Source organism: Corvus moneduloides, chromosome 8, assembly GCF_009650955.1.
Source record: "Corvus moneduloides isolate bCorMon1 chromosome 8, bCorMon1.pri, whole genome shotgun sequence".
Taxonomy (NCBI): domain Eukaryota; kingdom Metazoa; phylum Chordata; class Aves; order Passeriformes; family Corvidae; genus Corvus; species Corvus moneduloides.
Genome location: NC_045483.1, coordinates 20680102 through 20694932, shown reverse-complemented (window position 1 = coordinate 20694932; position 14831 = coordinate 20680102). Strand labels below are relative to the sequence as shown.

Below are 14831 nucleotides of genomic sequence, written 5' to 3'. Positions count from 1 at the left end.
CTCAGCATGTTGGTACATGAGCTGTTACTGTGACATGGAAACGGGTTAACGTCCTCAGTAGATCTGTATGTTATTCAAGAAAATAGGTCATGGTAGGGGAAAGGGAGGAAAAATTAAAGAGAAAAAAAAGGTTGATTTTTTTACTCTTCCTGTTCATTAAAAGTTTTTCATTATGCTGCATCTGAGGTGTGCTAATAAATAGACAGCAAAACTTCATAAACATTGTGATAGTAAACTGCAGCATTCACTCTGATGTCTGTTATGGACGCTGTTATCACAGCAATCTATGCAGTACTTGTAACAGATGATATCTGGGGAGTTTATGTAAATACTTTTGAAGTGTGTTTAAAAAAGGCATTGCCAGCAAAAACTTTAGGATCCTTTGATTATGGATGCTTGATAGATTTTAAATAGAGATTTATTTATTTTTCTCAAAGTGAATCAGGAAAAAATGCTGTGATATGAGTTTGGCAATGTTGCAGTTTTCATTTAAGTGCTGTTTTTATGGTATTCCTAATTTGCTTAAATTCTTGAAGACAGACAACTTCCACAGATTTTTCAGGGAAGCTTTTTAAAACTTCACTTTAGATACGTCTTTTAAAATGCATTGCTTCAGGAGAGGATGGAGAAGGTCAGAATCTCTCTTTCCTGTTAGCAAAAGCTAGCTGGGTTTAAGACTGTGGTTTTGTTACAGAAATAACCATCTTTTAAGAAATACCTTCTGTTGTGCAAATATGTTTTCTTTAAGGGCTCTTCATTTTTGAGAGAGATAGAAAGGTAGTTTAATTAATTTAGTAATGTATTTCTTCAATCAGTGTACATACTGTTGTTAATAATTACAGCAGTCATATTCAGCTGTATAATCATCACATAAATTAAAATATTTACCACTTACCCATTATGTTTTTCTCTGTTCACTTTCTGCATGTGATGGATTCTCCTCTGGCTGTTTGTCTGATATTGCAGCTGCAGCCTGGAAAGGTACCTGGGCAATTCCACTGTATCTGATTCTTGCCTGGTAGGAGCCAGCAGTGATCACAGCCAGAAGATGGTAGAGTCTTGTTATCTCCACTAGAACAGAGACCTTTTCAGGCTCAGGGATAAAGTGGGACGTTTTCAAATTGAAGTTGCTTTTTCTGACTGCATAGCTTCAGAAACAGTTCTAGACAAAAGCAGCAATACCGGGAAAATCTTATTTTTCAGGATTATTCTGCAAAGGAATACTTGAGATTTTGGTAGGTTTTGGGAGAGAAAACATAGAAAACATATGACTATTGCAGTGTCATGGTCAACTGAATTGCTTAATTCTGCTCTGAAATATAGTACTTCAAGTATTGATTACAAATTTGTTTTGTTTTCTTTCCTCTGATAAGGAGTGCATGTACTGTTTGTACAGGAGTTAGAATTGATATGCCATTTGTCAATAAATTTTAACCTTTGATATATTTTATCTCTTGTATGCATAATAAATGAAAATTACTTGAAGTTGTTTGAACAAGAATCCAAAGCCTAAAATTAGATTTCTAATTAATCCTAAGCTTTTAAAAAATACTAGGATTTTTTAATTTTGGATTTTCATAGCAGAAAACATCAAATACTAATTTGTTTTAGTATTGTTTTACTTCAAGTGTAGCTGTCTGTGGTAGGTCTGAAAATGGTTGTGTTAGTTGGAGCACTTCCCTCATGTTTCTACTGTCCCGCTTTATGTTAATGGTATCAGTAAAAAATGTGCAACAATATTCCAGGTTGTTCCTTGGCTTTCCTCCTTCCTATCCCAACTTGTCAGGAGTTAATTTGAGTAATGACATATATGGTAAATGCTGGAGCCCATTTTTTTTATCCTGAGTTGTGAATAAATTATGATAGTCATCTTTGGCTGTAATTGGGAATGGCTTTGAGTATTAATAGCATTTAAATTTTGATTACTACTTCAATAAAACAATGGAAATATTGTTCTTGAGGTGAATTCTGAAAATTCTCAGTGGCAATTGCTTGTTTCCTGCATACTAAATTTTCAGTCCTTCTGTGTAATGCCAGCCTATTGGGCTGATACGGGATTGCCCTGCTTTAAATAGGACATAAAAATGTCTTCACTTGTCCAGTCAAACTGATGTTCCCATTTGGTTTGTGAAAATCACTCATAAATATGAAGCAGGAACTTTCCTCAGGAAGCATGTGAAGTACATTATGAGTTTATGGACAAAAATTAAGAAAGGTTCTGGCTGGTGGTAAGGAAGGTATTTTTGCCCACTCCATTGACAGCCATGCATTTGAATGAGAAAATACCCAGTCTCCATCCTTAGAGGATTTTAAGTCCCAACTGGATAAAGCCCAAGCAACCTGACCTGACCTCTTAGTCATGCTTTCAGTGTGGGGTTAGGCGAGAGACCTCCTCTGGGATCCTTTCTAGCCTCAGTTATTCTGTGGTTCTGATTCACTTGTTGATCACATTCATTTTCAGCATTCTTTCTTCCTAACTGTGTGAGCTGTTCATTTGGAGTGCTCAATAAATTCCTTTGGTAAGAATGGCATCACATGAGACTGGAGAATTAGAGGCACCAGCTCAGGAGGAAAGGGAATGCAGGCAAATTGTTGTCCAACTGTCTTGATAAGCAGCTGAGGCTGTGGACAGATTAACTCCTGCTTTGAAGAATATTTCTGTGAAGACTTAGTCTAGATTAAGCCATTTTCCTAAGAGGACGTAAGCAAACTATTAAATTCTTTATTCTAAATTTTGATAAATTATGCAGGACCTTGACTAAACAAACATTAATTTTTGTACAAGAAATAGACCATTCTCACACATTATATAATATTCAGAAGAAGTTCTAATTGTGAGTATGACAGCATGACTTGGATAGGATGCAGGCAAGAAGAATTGGAGCAAGGAAGCCACCACATTTTTTTCTTCTAATAAAACAGACAAAATTTCAGACCTGCCAAAAGAGTTTAGCAGGGTTTCTAAGCAGGAAGTTACCAAGGTATTGTATAATGTGCCTGTTGCTGAGATAGTTGCTTCAACTAAACTTGTTTGGTTTTCTTTTTTTTTTTTTTAAATTTTGTTACTGATACAAAGAAGGAGGCCAGAAATAAATTTTGTTAAATTGCAGTCAGCTGTTAAGCAGACTGAACTGCATAAATGTTTTTCAAGAATAGCACTGTGAGTTACTTCTGATTCTTTGATAAGACAGAAAAGATGCATTTAGATTTTAAAAAGAATCTCTTTGGGAGGTTTTTTTGAGACTATAAAAAATCCTTTTGTCTTCAGAGTCAGAGTTGTCATGAGATAGGAAAAATCATAGAAACATTCATAATTTATGCCTATAAGTATAACTAATAGCATTTTATGAAGAAGTTAATCTCTGTTTAAGGTTAGAAAGGGAAGAAGTCATCTTATTTTTCTATCTAGTAGTAATATTTCTTTGATAAAATTGGTCCTAGACTTAAATCAGGTCAGTTTTGTTTTAAATACCCACTTTTGATTCTAGTGTTATCCTTTGGTGTGGGATGAAGATTAAATAGTTGATTTTCATGTGCATATTTTTAAAGAGAGCTCCAGGCTGAGGGCCTGCCTGCCCCAGCAGAGCTGCTGGCACTGCACAGGGATGTTCTACATTGCCAGTCTGCTTTGCCAAATTACTTCGATATAAGGAGGTGATGGCAGTGCTTTCTAGTGGGAATGACAAAGTGAGATCCAGCTGCTTGTTTTGCACTGCACACAGGTGGTAGAAACTGAAAAACAGTTAAAAAATATCTTGCCCCTTACTTACCCCGATAATGATCTGATACCTGTCATCCCACATGATGACTATAGGCAATAAGTAGAATTTTAGCACATAAATTAGTGTTTGAATTTTTCTTCCTCTACCCACTCCCATTATTTAGATGTGTAGTCGCACAGTTTTAAATCTGCCAACATTCTTTGTTCTTAAAAAAAAAAAAAAATACAAACAGCTACTGAATGTAGAGGTAAATGGTGTCAAATGAAACAACGGATCTTCAATTCTCCCCTTTTTTGTAAGTATCAGCCTGTTTGGTTTGTGTGGGTTTTAAAATATGTTTATTTTTTCTTTGTCAGGGTGGGGAGAAGTTGCCTTGGCTGCTTACCAGAGGAATTTTCCATTGACTGATAATATTACCACATACATGAGAAGCAGTGATCATGATTTTGAATCCTTTAAGAACTAGTGAAGGCCAACTCTGGGCTGCTCTAAAGAGGTTGTGGAAAAGTTCTTGATCTTGATAAACCCTCAGTCTCTTTTAATGAAGGCCAGCATTTTTATGTTATTATCCATGGGTGTCCTGACTCAGGACAGCATGAAGATTCTTAGTTACTAGTTCTGTCCTTAACAGTGCTGTCCTTAACTCCTCATCTCATAAGCAGTTTACCTCCTCAGAAGAAATAGAAAAAGTAGCACAATGTATTCCTTAAACAAAAAGTGTGTTTGCAACAGTAGCTGGTATGTAGGTCTTTCTTTGTGGCTTTCCAATCAGCTTTCACAACAGACTTAATTATTGATCTGCTAAAAACATAATAATAGTAATGGAACACTACATAGATCAGTCTAGACAAAGCCAATCACTTGAATTCTGGCTTTTGAAACATGGACATCTTTAACTTTTTATATAATATGTGTAACTTCTAGTCAGAACTTCCCAAAAAAAGCTGATGGTCAAACAGGTGTTCATATCAATTTTTTTCTCATTTGGGCTTTAAAAAATAAATGACACACCTGCAAAGTCTAATTACTTAGTAGTTCCTTCAAGTGTTCAGCACTGTTTGCAGGGTATAATTATTCAGTTGACTTTAGAGAGGGAAAATAATGTTCTTCTGCCACAAAGACATTCACTTAAATGTCTTGGTTTCTGAATTTGGGGGCAGAGGGTGTAGCATGTGTATGTGTTTGCCTGTCATCTGCATGTTCTTTGGGAAATGCAATGCCAAATCCAGTGCCTTCCTCTAAGCTGACTTGGACTTAATGTCACAACTTATCCTGTTGGCAGATTGAGATCTTCGAAATCATGCTTTTGAAAATTGAAAGTCGAAGTAGGAAAATTATTAGCGCTGCCAAAAATCCATTTGACATTTTTATGAAGAAACCTGTGCTGAAGGAAATACTTTGTGTATTTTCAGGGCAGAATTGCTTTGGAGAGTCTTTAAAAGGGTCATTAGGCACATTTTTCCTCTGTTGCACTAGGATTTTTTAAATGCATACTGGTGCTGCCAAAATTATTTGGAATTTAGACTAAGATATTGTAGAGCAGGATTTGTTTCCTTTTTAATGATGTCAATTCTGCTTCCACAACTAGAGTAGCCTCCTTCTTGCAGACAGAAGTTTCTACCAGGAGGGAATTTCTGTGATTTCAGTGGCTGTTGCTGCCTTAGACAGCAACCCATGACTGGAATTGCAGACGTGTTTACAGCTGGAATCAGTCCTGCTTTCTTAGGTTGTTTAAATTTCAGCCTTGTGAGCATTTTATTCCATCGAATGGCATAACAGGAAGATATGTTTACTGGTACCTTCAGATTTTTGGATGCAGCCAGGATGCCAACACTGAAAGCTTTGTGTTATCAATGACACAGGTTTTATGTCACTTGATTGCATGTTTAGTTATGTTTTAATTAGAAATATAACTCTGCCTAGTAGATCATCAAGTAGAATTGCAGGCAAAGTATTAGAATGCATATTTTAAATGGTGTAAATTTGCCAGGTGTACTAATAAAAAGCAACAATATCTATTATGTAAGTAATTGGGAAATAAACTGATGTGCATTGCATCTTTATACTTTATGCAATTTCTGCCTCTTTTATTAAAGTCCAATGACATCACTTGCTTACTCAGCTCTTCTGGATCCTTTGCAGTAAGGAGAATTAAAATACAGAGGAAAACTCAGAACTTGAGTCAGGTATTTTGATTTCAGACATGTGTGAACCTTAATACCGAGTTCGCTCATTGCATTTTTTGCAACCATTTTTTTAAGTTGCAAAGCTGTTCATCTATCTAATGGGAAGTAAATATGAAGGAGAGCAGGTTAGTGGGCTGGTAAATACTTGAGAAAGGAATATGCACAATTTCTTTTGCTTCAATAATGTCTTTAGTTTATCCCTTCAAATAGTAACTGTTGGTGGGCTGATACCATGGAAAAGATGACGGCACTTAAAATTTTAGAGTAATGAGAACCGGGCCACTACTGCATTATTGCCCACTCAGTATTTATTACATCAGCATCCATTCCAGCCTTCCCTGTTGAATTGTATGTAGCTGTTACCCAGACATGGTAATGCATGTGTTGTAGTCAGGGTCAGCTGCTTTGTAGGGCACCACTCCCTTGCTGCTTGTGAGGGTTGTCCAGAAACAAGGCCTCATCTGACAAGCAAGGGGTTGAAGATTTATATCTTGTCTTTGCTACACAAGCAGGCAGAATTCCTTTGACTGTTAGCAAATTCAAATTAATCCTGGTGAACTCAGTTCTGGATATGTTTTTTACCTTTTCTTTTTTACTGGAATTCTGTTTCTAGTCTTTCAGTCCAGATATTTCAACAAAATTAACTTTGGCATGATATTATAAGTAGCCAGAATGGATGGGCACAGAGGCTAGGCTTGTCAGAAGATGTTAGTGTAGAACTCGGAATAAAATTTGGGTGTTCTGGCTGTTCCAGTGCTGTCACATCCCCACTTCAGTGAGAAGAGGAACCAGATCTTGAACTGTCTGTCTTCTTCCTACAGAAATAGTTCTGAAATCTGTTAAGTTCTACTGGGGTGGAAATTCTTGGAGGATATGTGAAGTAGCATAATGAAACATTACAATGAATTCTTTTGAGTTAGCAAATGATTTTGCTAATGTAACATGTATGCGTATCTATACACAAGAGATAAAAGTTAGATTTAATTCCAAAGATCACCTTCACAGAACAGGCTTTGTGTGGACAGTAATCAGCAGTAATTATTTCTTGTTAAGGGTCCTGACCATACAGACAAGATGCAACTGAGCTTGCAACCAAAACTAAGCATAAACAAGCATTGTGAATACAGACTGTACTAACTGTTCAAATTATGTTTGAGAATTATTAAACTAAATACATGTTTATATTGAATTCCAGTGTGGTTGCGAATAGAGCAGACATGTTGTATTCTCATGCTATCACGTAGCAGGCAGTGAACTAAATAGGAGAGAGTTCTTCTTTCCAGTTTAAAGGTATTATTAGGAGCCTGCATCAGTGTGATTTTTTTCTATCAGTAGCTATCACATATATGAGACAGCAGTACAAAGTCTTATCATGCAAATTTTCCTAAACACATTAAGTTCTTGAGCTCTAAGTTGAAATGATTGTTATGGGAACTAGTAATCAATCTACTTAATATAAAAGAAGAATCAAACCGTTACTATTTAATATCTGTTCCAAAAAATACTGAATGCCAGCCCACTTAAAATCGGCCAGTAAAATGCTATCTAATTAGTGATTCAGTTGTGATTAGTGATTAATATGTGTTCAAGATTAATATAATTTGTAACATTTTTACTACCTTCCAAACGTTAATCCTTTAGTGTGCCTATAGCAAAAAGCAAATAAGCAAACAAACAAAATCTCCCCCCGAAATCCCACCAGTTGAAGCCTGAATATTTGTCCTTGTAAATTACTTTATCTCATCAGGAAAAATGTGCTAAGGTGTAAATTAGTGATTGACCAGTTTCAGTGTAAATTTTCTTTTGTTATATTGTCTGAGATTTCCCTGAGTACATGTAGTTAATTCACTAGTGGTTTATACTAACTTGTTTTGCTTCTCAGGGTAATTGGACTAGAAATGCATAAGTCAGTTAATGCAGTTCAGCTGGTGGTCAGTATCTTGTTAAGTGATGATAAATCAGTGTTTTAGCCTTTTCCTTCTGAGAGGGATAAAGTAGGCATGTTGGCAATGGTACTTTTTCTTCTTTTTTTTTTTCTTCAAAAACATTAGTATTTTCACTTTTAATTAAATAAAGTCAGATACTCCCCAAAAGCTAGGTATTCATTTACTACATTAATCTATTAATCTAAATACAAATAGTATTTTTATTCTTTTTCTTCTAGTGTTAAACTTTTTAGATTTTGCTCTGCTTTTTTATAAAGTATTGTCATAAAATTGTACAATGTGTCAGATGAATTTTGGATAATCTTAGAGGAACTAATTAATTTGGAAGATATTTTTGCATCCTAACTATTTTTATTTATTACAGTTGTATTACTGTATCTTACTTCTTTTGGTCTCTGATATTTTTGGGAAGATTAAACTTCAATAAAGGGAAGGGCTAGAGGGCTACAGTGTACACGAAAGATAATGAACAGTTTTTCAGTTTTATGTAATCATTGTATAATTCTTGTGAAAAGGAAATAAACTATTTGGGTGCATGATGACTAACCTACAATACACTTAAGAAAACTTAGGTATTAGTTATCTTTAACTCATGTCTTTTAAACTTTTTCTTCCTGTTCTTTGTTGCTATTTTAAAATAATGTAATCAAACATTTACATCTTAAACTGCCACATACACATGTACTATAAGAAGAGTATTATTATGCTTTTTAATTTTGGGCAAGGACAGCAAGTGACTAACATTTTAAAAGTAATTGTACAGCAATGTAGGAATGTACAGAAGGGTTGCTGGGTTTGTGTGCTATGCTATCAGAGGAAATACGTTGTGAGAGCCAGAGTATCTGCAGGACCATTTGTGTCAGGCTTAATCCTGGTTTTTATCTGCAGCGCCTTGTTCAGTGTATGTGCATGAATTCTGTGAACAAAGTTGTGTGTGTGTGTGTCCCATCCAGTCCAGCTCCATTTGCTCGGCTGGGTGTAGAGACAGATTTCATAATTGACACAGAAGCGACGCTAATATGCTGCAAACGATTTGGTAATTGGTCTCCCCTCGCTGGTGTGATCGTGAAGCCTGGATTGCAGAACTCTGTTTCTGTTCCTGTCTTAGTGCAGCTCTCCTGTGTTGGTATTGCACTAGAGATGGCCACCCCAGTGGGAAGTACACCTTCCTTCTGGCGGGGCCTTGTCCTGACCTTTCCACAGGGCTGCACAGCCCGGGGTAGCCCTGGAGCACCGCTGCCCGCTGAACTGCGCTCACCGCAGGGTCCTTCTAGCAGCCATCTATCCACTGCTCTGTAATGGGGGGGTTTTGACAGGCAGCACAGTTTTGTAAGATGGACTAGAAGTAAGAACTATGAAAATATCCTCAAAATATCAGCAGGAGTATAAATGAGCAGCAGTTTGCACAAGGAGGAAATAAAAAGCATACTTTTTAGTATGCAAAATCTGCTTGGGTAGGTTACTTATTAGGTTGGCTCCTGATGACATGCATTCTTTGAGTGGTTAAGGAAAAAAACGTGATGGAAGCTATCTCAGTACAACTAGCTACCTTTTGAGATGCTGGAAAACGTGAAAATATAAAGAGGGTGGGGTAAAGAGAGGAAAGGTCTATAATTTCCTGTCTCCTATCTTCCACATTTTGAACAAATTCTTGTAGAAAGTGTAAGCCTCAGGGAGACAACAGGAACATGTGGCACAAGCACGATGAATTTAGGAAGAGTAAATAATCGTGCCAGTTTAATTTTCTTCTGTAACATGACAATAAGGCCAGTGAATTGACAAGAAAGGTGTGACTGTTAGCATTTTTCATGTTAGTGAGTTCTTTGGCAGTGTTTCTTGCTATAATATTGCAAACAAGGGAAGAAATGTGACCTGAAAGAAACTTGTAGAGTAGGAGCAAGACTTGGTGGATGACTGTGCCTAGTAGGTGGTTACTAATGATTGTCTGTCAAAATGAAATGGTTGTATTGAATGTGGATCTGCCACGGTCTGTTGGGTCTGTGCTCATTCTGCTTCACTTCAATCTTCTTGTTAATGACCTTGATGATAGAATAGAGAGTGTGCTTACAAAATTGATTCACTAAAAATGCCCCTAGAACTTGGAGGGAATATATATACGTAGCACACAAGTTTATGAGCACAAAATTATTTTGAGAAAATTAAGAAAATCTTAGGAGATAAATAGCGACAGATTGAAGTTCTGCGCTTAACAGAAATCATGAATACACAATTAGACTGTAGGGAGCAAGTAATTAGATGATAATTCTCCAGAATTCCTGATGTAAAAGGGCAAATGTTACATCAGGAGGGATAAAAAGATACAGAACAATCTTTCTTTTTTTTTTTTCTTTATCCACGAGTAAGTCCTCTGTTGAAGTGTTGCATCTCACTAGGGCAAATGCCCTAAGGAAATAGAGCTCACCTGAACAGATGCTGGGAGAAGAGTAATCAAATAATTTGAGGTCTAGAAAATGAGGCCTAATTGGAAAGACTGAACTAATTTGAACTGAGGAGAGGAGTAAGTGTGCAAGTGCCAAAAAGAGAACTAGACGGCATAATTTTGTGTGTATGTAGTAGGCAGTTTCAGAAGGTAGGAAGTTGTTTGGTATAAAGCCCATCCATGAGAGAAAGGGAAAGATGAGTGATCTTAAAATGTTGCAAATAACTTAGATTAGGTCTCAGGTCATGAACAAAGGACCAGTTTCTGAGATAACTGACTGTTCTTTCTCCTAAAGAATTTTATTTAACTGTTTTTTGAACAACTTCATTAAGATTGATGAACAGTACATACCGACTTTTCGGAATGTTACTGAGTGAAAAATGAACACTGTACATGGAGACAATTTACCCTGAGACAATATCCACTTGACAAAATTGTAACGCAAACAAGTCTCCATTATTGCCAGTCCTTTGAGTTCTAACATCCTCTAACTCAGTAGCCTTCATCTTGTTTTTTGCTGGTATCTCACTATGCAAGTAAGAGTTGTACCAACACAAGATTTGCAGCTCTTTTTTCCTTTTCAGAGGCCCTTCACAAGCCTGTCAGTAGTTAACTTTTATTTCTTTCTCTTTTTCATAATGATTTCGGTTGTTTCTCAGCGTTCTGGGTACTGGACATATTATTAGCATATGAAAACAAGGAGTGTACTGTTGGTAATTGTTTTGTTTATAAAATCTTTCCCAGTTTCCATTGTCTATTTCTCCACTGAGAAATGAGTGAAAGCTTCAGTTACCTGAGGGTGTAACATATGTTGTTAGTATACTTTGAGTCTCTATTTTAGTTAGTTAGTATTTTGTTAGTATACTTCGAGTCTCTTGTTATACCTTAAAATACCTGTCTTTAGTCATTGCAGTTGGAAATTACCTTACTTAGCAATTTTAGTTTCTGTTTGCTCAGAGAGATTTTATGAGTCAAAGCCAACAGCCTGTGTACAGTGTAGCAAGCCAAACCTGAATTTTGCGCCTGAGAATGGGATTTGTCACAGCTCCAAGCACTTTTTAATGGGAGCTTTTTGTTTAAGTAAATGTGATGGAAATTCCATCATTTCAGTATTCCTTCTTTCTAATAACTTATTAAGAGCTGCTTTCAATTTACGTTTTTGCCTAATATTTCCCTTCCTTTCTCCCCTGGGCAGTCTTTAAACACAGGGCAGATGTCTGATATGGAAGCATTAGGGGTCCAGCATCCTGCAGGGAGACACTCTGGAGCTGTTAAGAGGTGGAGGTTTTTGCATATTACAGAAGGGATCAGGGTGACTTGAAAAGATTTGTTTTGGTTGTGAGGGGATCATTTGAACTCCTCTCTCTCTCCTCTGCTACTACTATTGCTTCTTCATCCCATAATGAATTTGGGCTAAATGCTGTAGATTCTATTATTTTTCCTGCATCGTGTACCTTGCTTTCCTAGATGGATGTTTGTGTTCATATTATCTGCAAGAAAAGTTACTGTTGACATGGATTATTTAAATGTTGATCATTAGCTTTCAAATTTCCAGACAAATCTGGTGGAAAACTCACAGGTTGCCTTTTCAAGCTCTGGTCATATTTAAATGGTACTATTTTTAACCACCAGAGTCAGAAACTCTTGCTTTAAAAGTAGAAAATGTAGAGTTAGCTACATTTGAATCTAGTAGGTGATACAGATACTAGGAATAAATAGGAGGACCCTTACTGTAGTGGAATGCAAAGTAAGACAGTTATTGTCCGAGAGTACTCAGTGATAAAATAATCTCTGAAGTATATGCCCCAATACTAAGTCTCAGAGAGAATGCCAATAGCATCTGCCACTGGAACTGGAGGGTAAGACTGCTATGTAGGAGGAATGTGTAATAAAGATATGCCATAGTATAGAAGTTGCAAGATGTTGCAGCCTCATCAACCAGCTCTAAGTACTGGGTGTAGGAGGCCAAACCAGCATTTGGTGTGATTCAAATGATGTACTTAAGAAGGCCTGGGGTTTGGGAGTGCTGTGATGCTGAGAGCTGAGCTCATGCCAGCGCCTGAGGTTGGGACACTAGAGCTGCTTTTCCTTGCATGGTTGGAATGAAACTAACAGCAGCAGACAGCTGCTCATCAATGGATAATTTAATGTTGTATCTTACCTATTGTTTTTGAAAGCCATAGGTAGATCAGAAAACTCATGGCTTTATGTTTTCTTAGACCTGGAATGTACATGCCTTGAATAATTTAGGTTTCTGGAACTGGAATTCCTTGTTTAGCTGCACTTGCAAATCTACTGAGGAAGCACAAACCTGTCTTTCTTACTGTTTATGCTGCATCATGTTGTACTTTCTATGCTTGACTTAATGAAGATAATTAACTTTGGACCAACAAAAATTACTTTTGCTTTGCTTTATTTGGTAAAGGAAGGATGCTGCTCATTGTGGAATGCTGGATTAGGCTATTGGATGTCATAGTACCTAGTATTTGTCTTTCTCTTTGTAGAATTACATTAAAAAGCATAATAGAAGCTTTATTTATAAGCATAAAGTGTGGTGTTATGAAGACAGTGTTAGAAGAATTACAATCCAAAGTTGAAATTTAGTGAGATGGATGCAGCCACTTTCACTGTAAAGTGGAGTTTGAATTATCTTGTTGCAATAGAAGTAAATGAAGTTAATGTTACAGTAGAAACTTAGTAGCTAAGTGCTCCTAAGCGACATCAATTTATTTAGAGGGGTAAAAGTACACTGAATTTATATAGGCTACGGAAACATGGATAAAAATCCAGTGTTCCATACATAATCATTGTCGTGATTTCACTGTCCAAGACAGAACTGAGCTGTAATTTCACTTAACTAAGTCTTGCTTATTCAACACTGTTAGTGGGATAGCTGTGTTGGATGGTAATATGTGTAAATATGTTGGTTTAATTTAATAGTTCTAGGGGAAGGCAACAGGAAGGCAACACAATAGTCTGGATAAGCAACAGCACTGCAAACATGCTACAGACAATAGTCAATCTGTCAGCTGTGAAGAACTGACTTCCAGGCTCCAATTGAAGTTGCACAGACGTCTCTCTAGGGGTGGGAGCTCAATGATCAAAAGGGCACCAACAGGATAGATAACAATCAAAAGAGGGATTAATTTTTTAATGTGACATTTTAAACTGATTAAAATTACTTCTATTTAGGGAAAAGTGTATTTGAGTGTATTTAAATTCCACATTTTTTGTTATCAATAATTAAGATGGTCTGTTCTGAATATACTTTAAAATAAAATCCCACTACGTGTTTGCCATTAAAATTTTAGCAAATGAGGTGCTGAATTGAAACTAGCACTAATGAAATGGCAACCTAGCTTTTGACAGTAAGTGGGGTTTTTAAATTATAGTGTAGATACGACTGTTTTGATTGTTCCACACACTTTCTCAGCTTAGAATGAAAGATAAAAAAGCAAAAAATTTTCATGTTTAAATAATAGCCTAGGAAGCTGAGGGGATGAGATGCCTTAGCTGTAGAAGCGTTAAGCATTTACTTTTTCTTTAAAGTACCTAAATAAAATAAGATTGTGTAACTTCTGTCCACATGCAATCTGAGATTAGTATGAAAGTGAAATTCTATTTTAAAAAACATGCCATATCACATTCATCATTTTCTGAAAAATAGTCTGGATTACTTAGTGTGGTAATCTTAGGCAACTAAGCTCACTAAAGCAGAAACACGGATTTTATAAGTACTCAGGAAAATGAGGGGGGAAAAAGGGGGTCTAAACATGAAGAAAATGTTTTTGGACATCTGGGTGCCTACAAATGTCACGGGGGGGGAAGCAATAATCTCTATAAGGAAAATGAGAATTGAATGGAATTGAAGTATCTGATTACATGTATATTTATGGTATCTCCCTTATTAACAAAGCTAGAAGCAAAAGCTTATGTATGAGGTTATAATATATCGTGTTAAAGTACAATTCAGCCCGTTCCCATATGCACAGCAGAATTCTGTTTCTCCTCTTTTCTGAATGCTGCACTTCCAATGGCCAACACTGTTTTAAATGAGTGCTGGTATAATTGATGGTGGAACCCATGCATAGAAACAAAGAAAAAGGGAACTTCTGCAGAATCAAATAATTATTTGGAAATAGCTGTAGAAGGTTAAATAAAAGCTTTATGATACTAGTTGAACAGTGAGTGACGCCGTGCTCTATTATTACTTCATCTTTGATATCTAAAAATAAGAACTATCTGTGCAAGCATGCATGAGAATTAGGATAGTAAGTATCATTTGTCCATTTTACAGATGAGGAATTGGAGCAGACAGATGAATTCATTTGCATGAAGTTGCCCTGAAAGTTGGAGGACTTGACGATTAATCCTGGTAGTCTATCTAGACTGATGACTGGTAACAGTAGTAAGAAAATTTAAAAAGTGCCTGCACCTTGAGAATTCCCAGCAACCTCCTCGAGGTTTAGGTGAGGGTGATGTGTTTTCATGTCTGGCTATGTAAGAATAGTATTTTTTTGTATGGATTAGATATAAA

General features: G+C 36.4%; 1 protein-coding gene across 5 annotated transcripts in view; it reads left to right on the top strand.

Annotated features, from left to right (window-relative positions):
• The window catches only part of USP54 (ubiquitin specific peptidase 54), a 98739-nt gene that overhangs the window by 6588 nt on the left and 77320 nt on the right, over positions 1 to 14831 (top strand). The gene's annotated exons all lie outside the window — the stretch shown is intronic.